General features: G+C 44.9%; 1 protein-coding gene across 1 annotated transcript in view; it reads left to right on the forward strand.

Annotated features, from left to right (window-relative positions):
• LOC101912667 (P2R1A-PPP2R2A-interacting phosphatase regulator 1) overlaps positions 1-12,116 on the forward strand; it is a 180,471-nt gene that overhangs the window by 136,536 nt on the left and 31,819 nt on the right. The window lies entirely within an intron of this gene.

The raw sequence follows: 12,116 nt of genomic DNA on the forward strand, positions 1-12,116 counted from the left end.
ATAAACATAGGCTTGACAAATACTGTCTTTTTAAAAAAAAAACATCAAAGGGTCACATTTGCTTTTAAAGTGGTGTTTAATTGTAATATTTTGTTCCTGCAGGTCAATTGCGTTATGGGGAGGACATAGTGGTTTCAAAAGAAATGATGCAGGATCTCCTCTGCTAACTGATATGCTTGAAAAATTGTACATACAACAGATGCCAACGCACAGTTCATTTATACCAGACACAACGGATGGTAGATTATGTTTTATCCTGGAAACTCGCACACACGTTTTATTTCTACCTTCACTGAGAAAAAGAGAGAATTTTGCGTTCCTGGGCTTTTATAACGCTTCCCTTACCCAGCTATCGCTTGTGGCAAAACTTCAGCCTTGAAGGACTGCGGTGGGAAGGCTTTTATCAAGGGGACCCTGGGGGCTGCTTCTGTTTACGCCATAGGCTCAACCAAAAGGGACCGCTGGGCAGTAGGTTCAGCCCCAATTTATACATATAAATGGTGATGCAAAAATCAGAGAAGTAGCAAATTCCATTGTCCCTGTACTTCTGGGGCAGACTGAGCATCTTCGACCTCTTTTGACACCTTGGGGACAAGACCGACAGGGCTGTTTCTTCTCATCCCCGTTTCTTACGTAGCTTTTAGTGTTGTATGTGAGGAGATCACAGCAGAGGAAAAGGAAGAAACAAACCCCGCTTTTCTTAGCCTCTTGGCTAAACCTCAAATATTTTAAACATTTCTGCTAGGGGTTGATTCCCCCGGTGAGTCTCAGAGCTCTCATCTCTGACTGCTATAAACCAAAGCCTGTTTACATGAGATCAGCACATGCCCGTGCTGCTTTATGGCGTGTACACTTCGTGTATCGATAGTGATGGGCAACCCATCCCTGCAAGCCCTTTAGCTATCTTACGAATGGTTTTTTATTCATTGGACACAATGGAAGTCATGCAAATGATTAAATGAAAAGATCTGTTGATCTTGTGAGACCACGGGTAAATAATTTAATGAAGATCTTTAACAAGCTTCACTAAAGGAAAAAGTAGGTCCACTTTAAACCCTGCTTTTCCAATTTGGATGTCTAAATCAGTACTGCAGTCCTTCAAAACAGCCAAACTCTGTAGGAATTGCCATAGAGAGTCAGAGACGGAGCTCTGGCTGCCAAGTGGAAAAGAGAAAAACGTGAGAAACTCCGTAACAGGCAAACATGGGGTAATCTCCTTCCCCACAGAAGAGCTCACCCAAGCTCTGGAGACCAGCTACAACATTAAAGCAAGGGGGTTTGCCATACCCAAACCACTGCTTGCGTGAACTCTCCAGCAATGGCTCTTCTCCATAGGAAGATGCTGCAAAGCTTTTGATGATTTTATGGAAATGCCTCAATGCGTGTTTCAAGTATTCCCTTTACCATCTCCCTCCCAGAAGCATACTAACCTCTCCGATAAAATACAACTAGAGACATGATGTCTTGTGGTCTTCAGGTACCTGACCCTATGGGGAAGCCTTTGCTGGCGCGGCTGTTCAGGCTCGTGCGAGGAGCCTGGGTTCCTCACCAGGAGACACCTGATTCCCAGGGAAGAGATCGCGGGGCAATTAGTCACTGTAAAACAGTCGAACAAGGCTAAAGAATTAGGAATCGCCTAGGCCCCAATAAAACCCAGTGCTTTATACGACTCAAGATGCCGTTGGAGGAATCTGGCTAATCTTTTACTCTCCTAGTAAATCATTCATTGAGGCCATCTGTGAAATATGAGAAGAGCAGCTTCAACCCAAGATTCCCGCTTAGCAAAGCTCTTACTAGCTTGGCCGGAAAGCTTTCCTGATAAAGTTGATAGCTAGTCCAAGCCCTCATGATTTCCAGCAGCAGTAATCCTTCTGGGGAGATTAGAGAAACAGTCCTTGAAGGTCCTGAAGTATGGCCATGCATTTCAGCAAAGTTCAAGGCGGGGGGGGGGAAACCCACAGCACTTGCCAGGGCCTGGCCCAGAGGTGCACCTCTGGATGTGTTCTTTTCCAGCAGCCTCTGCAGCCGTGTCTGACAAACAGCCCCCAAACCGGCTGGTCACAGCCCCCCAGGGACAGGGAGCATTGGTGGGGCTCAAGGACAGCATCACAGAAACCTGGTGCCTTGATGGCCTTGAATGGTGGTTTTGTTCAAGGAGGGGCACAGACACCCCTCTGGAAAGTGATATTCAGCTCTCACAGCTGAACCCAGAACCCAAGCTTCCCCGTTTCAGGATATTTTATGTCTGAATTAAACAAGTATAGTGTGGGATTGTGTCACTTGAGGGGGAATAAGCCATCCAGAACACCCCCACCAACCCTCCACACCAGGTTGCTTATCTATGTCGTCCATCCAGATTTGATTCAGTTTTTAAAGAAGCAGTTAGTCTTTTTCCACAGGCGTTGCTGCTAACCTGGGAATAGAAGAAAGTCCTTAGGCAAATACTTCTAGGGCAAAAAAAATAATATTTAGCTTACAGGAGAAATGGGCCAAACACCTAACAACAGTATTCAAGAACATGAGTTACAATCCATCTCCTCCAGGAATTAAGACAATGTAGTTTTGACAACTTTTTTTTTTTTTTTTTTTTTTTAATAAATCTTCTAGTTTCCAAACTCTTAGGATGTGCAGCTCCCAGCTAGAAGGAACAGAGGTTCAAAGTGAAAAATGAGATGCCCAGCTCCTAGAGCCAAATGCTTGAAGGGAAGTGAAGCAAAAACCCAAATAGGAGAAAAAGTATGAGAGCAGCAGGGCTGGAGGCACAAGCCTAAGGTCTTACCTCGTGCTGGGCTCTCAGATGTTTGCGACCAGGAGGCTGAGCAGGTCTCGCCTTTGAACTCCATCAAACCCAAGTTGTATAAATCCAGACATTTACATTGTGTTTGGGTGCCTTGCAGACAAACAACCACAGAAGGGAAAATAGACCCCCTCCTCTCCTGTGCTTAAGCTGGGCGATAAAATGCTTGGTTTAGTGTTGAAGCCTTCCAAAAGTCTTGGTCCAAATTACAGTGCTCTTGATGACCAAGTAAAGTTAGGGAAGTGCTTATGCCTTGGACCATCGTGCCTGACAAACAGTAGGAGCTGTAGTTCCTTGGAAGACAGAGATCCTCTTCACTATGTGAACTTTAACCAAAGTTTGGTGTGATAATCCCTCTGCGCTGTGGTTTGTAAGATTTTAACTATTCTTTCTGTTTTCCTTGGCTATCTGGTGTTTGTTCCGCTGAGCCTTGAGGTCAGTAACTGTGTGGAATATGTTAATTTTTTTGCCTTCTCCCTAAAGCCTCCTCAGATCTAAGCAAAGCAGCATCTTACTGACCATTACACTGATCAGCTTATTAGTGGTGCATTTTCTGTTGTGGAGAGGAATAACTAAGACTGGAAGTTGCTTTGTTTTGGTTTTAAAAGCGAAGGGCTCTTCCTCCCTGCTTACTAAGTATGTAACTGTTGAAGAAAATATTTTACCCTGTGGATCAGCTAATATGTTAGGGAAGTGCTTGCTCTATTTCCAGTTAGCAATGATAAATGCTGTAAATGCCCCTTCCTATAATGCTTTTTCTATTCTTAGCATGTTCGGTGCCACCCCTGGCAGTCAGGGCAGCTGGCTGTGGTGGTACCACCTGCAGCTTGGATTGCTCAAACAGAGTGGGTCTGGGAGGAGCAGCAGTAGGGAGAGCAGCTAGCAGACACTCCTTGGGTCAGAAGCAAAGTAGAGGAGGAGGAAGATGTTATCCAAAGGGTAACAGAGACGTGCTCAGCCTCAGCAAGACCAAGGATGCCGTGGCTGTGGCACTGAAAGCTGCCTGAGCAGAGCTGCAGAGGAGACAGGCCCCAACGTGTGAGAGCTCGTATGAGAAGGGGGTCTCCTGCCTTGGTGTCAGCTGGGCTCTGGGACAGAGAAATGTTCCATTAGTCAGACAGGACTCACGTTGTTCAGCAGAAAGCTACTCTGGTCTCCCAAGCACAGCAAGCTTGGTGCATCCTCCACCCTCCAAATCACACACGGTGAAGATTACAGGAGCATCTGTTATAAATCCTCTTCTCCGGGCAAGAGCAGGAAGCACAACTTTCACAAGACTTTCTTAAATGGAGAAAATCATCCAGGCCTTTTCTTTGCAAGCGCTGCACCCCTCCTGGAGCCCTTTGTGATCTGAGTTATTTAGAAAGTAAATGAAATGGAGTGAGCCAGAGAGACAGTAATGGTTATTTCTCCAAGAAAGAAAAGCTTAATTTTACCATGGGGATCTTGTGCCTGCCATGACCCCTCCAACAGCTCACAGGAACACAGGAGGAATTCACCAGCAGCGAAGAGTGGTTCATTCTCGCAGATCTGTGAAGAGTTTCATCCTCATCCTTAACAGAAATATCCCCCTTCCCGCAAAAACCCAAACCCAAACAACCTCCACCTAGTCCCCAGCTGGTAATGTGCAGCTCCTCCATAGCTTATCTCCTTTTTCCATCTAACCAAAACAGGTTTGTAACCTCTTTGGAGGCTTTCCTTTCCTGGGCTGCAGCCGAGATCATCAGCGCCTGAAAAGCAGGCAACATTTCCTGAGTGGCAACCCTGGAGGAGCTGGCTCCAGAAGAGGTGAGAGGAAAGGGAAGCGAGAAGAGGATTAGCAGGCTCAGAACCATTTATCATTTGCTTGTGGTTAGTATCTCTTCAGCGAACTGGAATTGAGATCAACAGCATGGATTTTTCCATCCAATCTAAGTGAGCTAGCAGTTGGGTTTCATTCAAGTAATTGTTCTAATGGATAATAATGTCTTATTATGACTAGAGGGCTTATTACTAGAACGTTGTACTAAATTCAATAACCTGAACTCACCATATATTGTCCCTCTTGTGGGAGCTTCAGCTGTTTGAGAAGGAGCCTCAGAGTTGCGTGATCATCCCTGAAACCTTCTCCCCTAAGTTCCAGCTTTGGAGAACAAGTTGTTCATCATATGCTGAATTCAGCTTTGGAGTAACTCCAGTGAAAACAAAAGGAGTAACAACAGGAATGGATTAGGCCCAATTGCTTTCACATTTCTCCAACTTGAATTTCCAATTCCAATACTAAAGAAGGAGTAGAAAAAACCCCAACCCATCGTATGGCACAGTGACAAATGCACTTCAAAACCTAAGTCTGCCCATGATGTGACCCCACGCCCTTTGGAAAGTGCACCCAGGTGAGCTGCCGCAGGCTTACCTATGAACAAACCCTGCTGTCATCTGGCAGCAGCAATAGATATTCCTACTTCTGTCACTGCATTGTACCAATTTTTGCACGAAACGGTCGGACCCATCCTGCAGTTCTAGGCTGCTACACTTGCGACTACTGACCTTACAACATCTGAAAAAAGTAGTATCTGCCAAGCTGAGATATAAAGTCATGAGGATTTCGTTTCGTAAAAACATACCGAGGAAGATTAAACAGTGTGGGTTCTGTGCCGGCTCCATTTTTCAGAGAGAGCTGTGCAGTCTCACCTATGAATCCTTACCTGATGGATCATCACCTTGGCACCTCTCTGGTGAAACAGATGTGAACCAGCAGAGAGCAAGTGGAATAAGGACTGAGACTGAGAATCCCGAGCTACCCTGCTGGCTACCGAACCATGCCTTCTCCCAGTGCTTGTTGCACCACTCACTCTTTAGCTTTTAAGTAAGTTCCTTCTAACTTTGACCCGCTGTTTCCTGCCGGGGCTGATGAGCCACGAGTGCGGAGTCGCTCCCTCCGGGCTGGCTCCGCAGCTCACGCCTTCAGTGGCTGCCACATCAAGTTAGCATTAAAAAAAAGTGTTGCTCTTGTTTTCACTGGAGTTATTCCCAGGCTGCTTTAGTGTGTTATAAAGGGGGTAAGAGAATTATCCAGTGATCAAAGAAACAGCAAGTCTGAAGTCCTGGGTTCAATTCCTAGCTTGTATTAAACCAGCACTAACCATACGCCCCCTTTGTGCCTTAAATTATTAAAAGAATTTTGATAATAATGATGACATTCGCTTAAAATTATTCCTAAACAAATAAGAAAATTATGAAGTGTCACAGCAGCACAAAACGTTATGAGCAGGTTTGACCCACAAGCTTTACGAAGTACATGCACGGCTTCATTCAGCTGACAGACTGGAGACGGAGGAGCTCGGCTCAGCTGCTATCTAGCTCAGAAATCACTGCACATTGTTTGCAAACTTATCAGGAGTGACTTGAATTGTGAATTAGCTCCAGCGAGGCAGCTGGCAGGCTGCTGAGGCACACAATGCCTGCTGAATCTGCACTTCCTGCTGGAGACGTGCGAAGGAGAAGGCAAACTATGAAAGAGCAGAGAAACCGCTCCCAGCTCCAGTCAAAACTATGTGCAGCACAGGCACAACAGGGCCAGTGGCTGCTGCGGGGGCCAAACCAGGATTCCCAGCAATGGTGGTGGTGATAGCACCCAGCCCTTGCACAGCACCCACCCTGTAGAGATCTCCAAGTGCTCCGTGAAGGAGATCAGGCTCATCCATCTTCCCCGACCTCCTTGCTGGGCTGGGTTAGAGCGCAGAGCCAGAGGGGCAGCGGTGGGACCTCCCCAGACCCATGCTGTAACCCTGCAGGCAGCTCTCCAATGCACAGCCCAAGGCTGGCGCTTGCTTATTTTTGCATCTTGGGTTTCAGTAAAGAACCCAACGTATGTCCAAAAGCAGCAGCAGGCACCAAGGCACGTTCTAGCCAGCCTTGCCCATGCACCCACCTGGACACAGCAGCGGAGCAGGGCTGTGTGGCTGGACACTCTGCACAGGCAGATGTTCCCCTTGTGCTGCAGGTCATGAAGCTGAAGCCACCGTAAATCCCCCAGGACTCAGGTCTGCCACCGTAAATCCCCCAGGACACAGGTCTGCCGCCGCAAATCCCCCAGGACACAGGTATTTCTGCTACAGCCCACACCAGCTGGAACAGAAAGGTGCTTCCCACGGACGATCGGATGGCAACGCTGCAGCATCAGCACCGCGGGGGGAAAACCCGGCGTGTACGCTGCAATTCCCTAAAATCAACTGAAATGTGCCACAGCGTGCTTCTGAAAGGCTTCACGGGGCTGGGAGCACAGCCGATATGCGATATACCCCTAGAAAATCTCTCTTGCTGTGAGTGGGGCCTATTCATTCATTTCATGTGGTCAGGAAATTTGGTCAAAGTCTCCTCTAGCACAGGACTGTGTTATTCTTAGGACCCAAGAGCATCCGCCTTTTTTTTTTTTTTTTTTTTTTTTTTTAAATCAGTATTAACGTTATTAGTACAATGAAGTCCAAACCTTGCTCTGGAAAGTTCGCACTTGCTTTGAAAGCAAGAGGTTACGCTGTGAGCGAAAGGGAAGAAAAGATTAGAAATTTCTAGCAATAAGAGCCTCAGGATGAACAGTTCAGACACACTTCGGCCAGTGTTACCGGGGCTCGTTAAACACCGTTCTGTGCTTTGCAAGCCACGAGACGCCATCCTGTGGTCACCCAGATCCCCGTTAACATCCCCATTAACATCCCACATCTGGTCCAAAGCACCCAACCAGATGTGTGTCGCGCCTGTGCCGGCACTTACGCTCATCCCAAGCCCTATATGCACTGCGCTCCTTGTTGTTCGTGCAAAGGCTGGAAAACTTCAGCTACTCTCCAAAAACACCTGATGAACCCCAGTAAGCACGAGCCGTAAGACGTGGCTGTGGCATGGCTGGCTTGCTGTCTGCGTACAGCTGTGCCGCAGCCCTTCGCCCTCAGCACGAGCCTTCTGCTGGCAACACAGGCAACCAGTGACGCTGCGCAGGAAAACCAGTGATTCCTGCACGCCCTGCATGCACTTGCTGCCATGCCATGCCATGCCATCTCCTTCCTGCTTGGTGACATTCCTCCTCCTGCTCCGCTACGGTGCTGTCTACAGGCTCTTGTCCCACCAGGTCCCCCATGCACTCCCACTGCTCCCAGAGCTTTTTGGGCATCTTTTGGACATCTCCTACACCCTCAGTTCCCCTCTCCCCCCATGAAAAGCTTTGCCCACCCACCGTGTCTAGGATGCGTTTGATGGAAGCTGGCAATCCCGTTCAGTATCAACAAGAAGTTGAGCGTCCAGCCTTGCTTTGGTTGGCCAACAAGTGCAGCTATAATCTTCATGGCTGATGCAAACTCAGTGTCAAAGGGGCAGGAGGGAAGCTGTTAAAGCCCACACAAACTCAGCTATCCCTCTGTAACCCTCCTTGCTGCCCATCTGGCCCACCCAACCCATGCTGCCTTGCACTGCTGTCTTTTAATACGGGGGGGGGGGGCGGAAATGAGGGGACAAAAGAGAAAAAAAAAAAAAAAAAAGAAAAAGAAGTGACCAGCAGCAGTAACAGTCCTCAAAAAGCAAATGTTTCCTATTACAATACTAGTTCTTTCAGGCTCTTTGATGTTGCTTCTCCCACACAAAGCTGTTTCTTTCACAGCCTGTTCTTGCACACAAGCAGGATGTTACACGTACTATACGTAGGACATCCCCAGCTCTTATTTAAAGCACGTTTGTCCCAACTCACTGTACTTTGTTTGCTGCATCATTTTTCAAACCAATACTCACACATCATAGGCACACAGGCATTTTAATTCTAGCTCCACCTTCCACATTGACTTCTCTTCCAAATTCTTGGAGGTTCTGGTCATAAGTAGCTAGGGTTGAGACTGAGCTGTCAAGTTCATGGCAGTAGTTGAATTTCTTCAAAATTTTAGGAGCTTGTAGAGCAAAGGGTTTGCTTTGTCAGAGGTCAGATCCAACATTTAGATTGTGGACTAATTAACTTTAGTTACATTCTTTATTTTACTTTGGCCCATAGTTTTTGATACAACCTGCTTCCTACCTGCATATTACAGATCCTAACTTTTTCATACCGAAAAAATTGTTGACCATGCATCGCATTGATAAACCATCACAGTTCTCATGACAAATTTAAATTGCAAATTATTTGGGGCAAGGAAAATCTTTTTGTTCAAGCACAATAGGGTTTTCATAATCTGCTTTATAAACTACCCCCATACAAATAACAGCCTGGCGCTTCTGCCAACTTACTTTACTTTGGTAAACATTCAAAAATGTGGGGACTGAGCAGAATATAGTTGTCTTCAGGTGATGCAAGGGTTAAACCAGTCAACTTCTGAAAAAACAAACGCAAGTCATTGTCTTCAAGATTCATTTGACTCATGTTGTTAAAGAGGAGTTACTTCTGCATAAACTATATCCAAATGCCTTGCAGAATTAAAACACAATGGATAATTTTTCCAGAAAATACACATTGCATTATCGGAAAAATAATCAAAAATCCAGAACTACATTATACCCCAAAATGAGAGACACACAAAGTCCATCAGGAATTTTATTGCAGCTGTTTAGTAAGACAGTCAACCTACAGTAATTAACAGCAAATAATAATTGCATTTGTATAAAATGTAAAAATCTCATGGCCCTCAGAAATAAGGGAAACTAAAGGTATAAGCATTATCGTATGGTATAAAATTATGCTTTTTGGACAGAAATGGAACTGCTAGACAGTCTGATGTCACCGACAGGCCTGTGGAATCACAGGGGACTGTTGCTGCAGACTTTTCAGAGACGGAGATAGACCATGCCCTCTTCGTTGGGGGTGAGCAGAACTTGTGGTCTTTCAGTAGTAGGTCCTTTACAGTAAGGAGAAGTGTTTGAAGGTGAAAGCATATTGGATTTTGCTGCTGTTACCAATGATATGTTCAAAAGACTCTTGCCTGCCTTTAAAAAAATCAAGCCTCGTATCAAACCAGCCAAATTGGTTTGCTAAAAATCAGTATTTCTTTGTTCTGTGTTTTCAGGTCCTATTTCTTCTAAAACCCCATCAGCTTTTGCAATCACCAAAACTAACATGCATTCTTTACTAATGGCAAGAACCTACCTCCTCCGCATCCCCAAACTTTAAAATGCAAGAACAAAACAAATCGCTCCAGGTTTAAAAAGAAAATGTTGGCCCTGGCATGCTAATCAGAGGCAAGACTCAAACCCAAAGCCCAATAGGCCCCATATCAAAAGGCTTTAAGATCTAAAAGCAAGTAATAAAAAGCAGCTTTAATGCAAAACGGTTTGGATTGAAACAAGAGACTTCCGTTAAGTGCCCAGTACACTAATAAAAGGATAGCCTTGAGGTACACAAACAAGTTGAAAGTGGAAGTTGTGTGCATTTGTATTTATGGGAATGGCAGCGCCGAGCCCGCAGCCCAGTCGCTATAACCTGCCTACATGAACTCTCCATCCACAGCAGGAGCAAACCCAGGCTGTCATGCTTAAACCAGCTCTGCAGCCTGTTTACTCCCTCAAAAAACAGACTTGCCCTAAAACAACATCTACGTTTGATTTCAGCCTGATGACGAAGGTCCTAGCCATGAATTAGATAATCAGCCCTGAAGGAGACCCAACCGCCAACTCCCTGCCCTCCCCGAAGACGGCCAAAATGGAGAGAGCTGCTACTCTCATTTTGACTGGTAAGCATGGCTTGCTCTTCTGGGGATGGATTGAGCAAAACTGTCCTAGGCTTGCCAGCAAGGAGTCTTTTCCTCCAAGTCCAAACAGTGCAGACCCTCATCAAAGTCTCAGTTGCTTGAAAAAAACTCATTTTTCATTTGAAAATTAGTTGGATAAGCTAGGTCTACATTCAGGGCTAAAATTCTAATTTATAGTTAAAGGAGCTAGTTACTACATCCTTCTCACTGGGTCATGTGGTACCTTCAGTGACCCATCTTACATCAATCACCAAATTTGCTAAGGATTACTTAACAGATCTCAAGAGAGCCTGAAATGTTGAATGGTAGGCAAAGTCCCTTGCCACTTACGATGGCCAGTTGCCATTTATATAATAGCCTTGGACTACAAGAGGCAGTTTGTATAGCTCCAAAAATATTTCTTGGCCTTTACTCCAAAAAAGCAAATGAAACAGTCCTATGACTTCATGAAATATTTGAACCCATATTAATGCAAAGCTTTTTTTATTATGAAGTTACCGAGAAGATTATATGCAGATGCAATTCCTCCAGGAAAAACAAGTTCTCGTCTTTGTTGTCTCACAATATATTAGCAGGGTCTCCAGATAAGAATGTGAATATTCACAAAAATTAATTTCCCAAGGCTAGTCTGTTGTGTTTGTCCACCAGAATACGAGAGCTCCAAATCTGCCTAAGCCTGCTCTAGTTAACCTCTGCGTACAGCTCCCAACATGGTTCTGTCTAAACGTGCCAAGCTGAAGTCTTACATTTAAAATTTTGCATTTTAATTTTCCATTTAGCATTTTGAGTTGTTAAAATGAGTGCTCTATTTTTATCATGACTTTAAAAAAAAAAATATCCCACTTTACTGTTTTTATACAGTATAGCTTTCCATGTGCATTTCAAGAATGAGTTTTCCAATAAAGTCTGCAGGACTCAGATTTACATCCTCACCCACTGACAGTTTAATTACTTCCATTGTAGGAGAAAGTATTTAATCACATACAGTCAGAAAAACAGCCCCTTGAATACAGGCTTTCGGGCCCATGATCCCCAATTTGAAATTCAATGAAGGAGAATGAAACATGCATACTGTGATCCATTTCCCGATTGAGAACACTTGATATTATCAAAACATACACAGTTCCACAGCTGACACACACATTTTTCTAAACCATTGGTAAAATCCTTCCAGCATTTTAAGCCCACGAATTGAGGATTCAGCGTGCTTTGGATATGATCTAAAGGCAGTGCTAGTCAATGAACCATACAAAGACCAACTTCATAACGCTGTGCTAATTAACATATTAAAAATAGTCCGTCTAAAATGCTGCTTGAATTACGCTGGTATTTGCTGGTATTTTAACTTTCTTCTCAACAGTTACAACATTAAAAGTAAGTCACCACTGGTGATTCTCAGCCATAGATATGCATTAATACTTCCTCATTATTAAAAAAAAAAAAAAAAAAGAGGGGGAGGGAAGACAGGAGCTCTCAGACACTCATCATGGCAATTCAGCACAAGTCCGTCTGGTGAAATCATAAAAAAACCCAGTTATTAAGTGTGTCAATAGTTACATATTAAAGCCGACTACCAGCACCAGCTGGCCTTCTTCCCCAACCTGGAACCTAATTTGTTACAGACA

The sequence above is a fragment of the Falco peregrinus genome, chromosome 13, assembly GCF_023634155.1.
Source record: "Falco peregrinus isolate bFalPer1 chromosome 13, bFalPer1.pri, whole genome shotgun sequence".
In the NCBI taxonomy this organism is placed as follows: domain Eukaryota; kingdom Metazoa; phylum Chordata; class Aves; order Falconiformes; family Falconidae; genus Falco; species Falco peregrinus.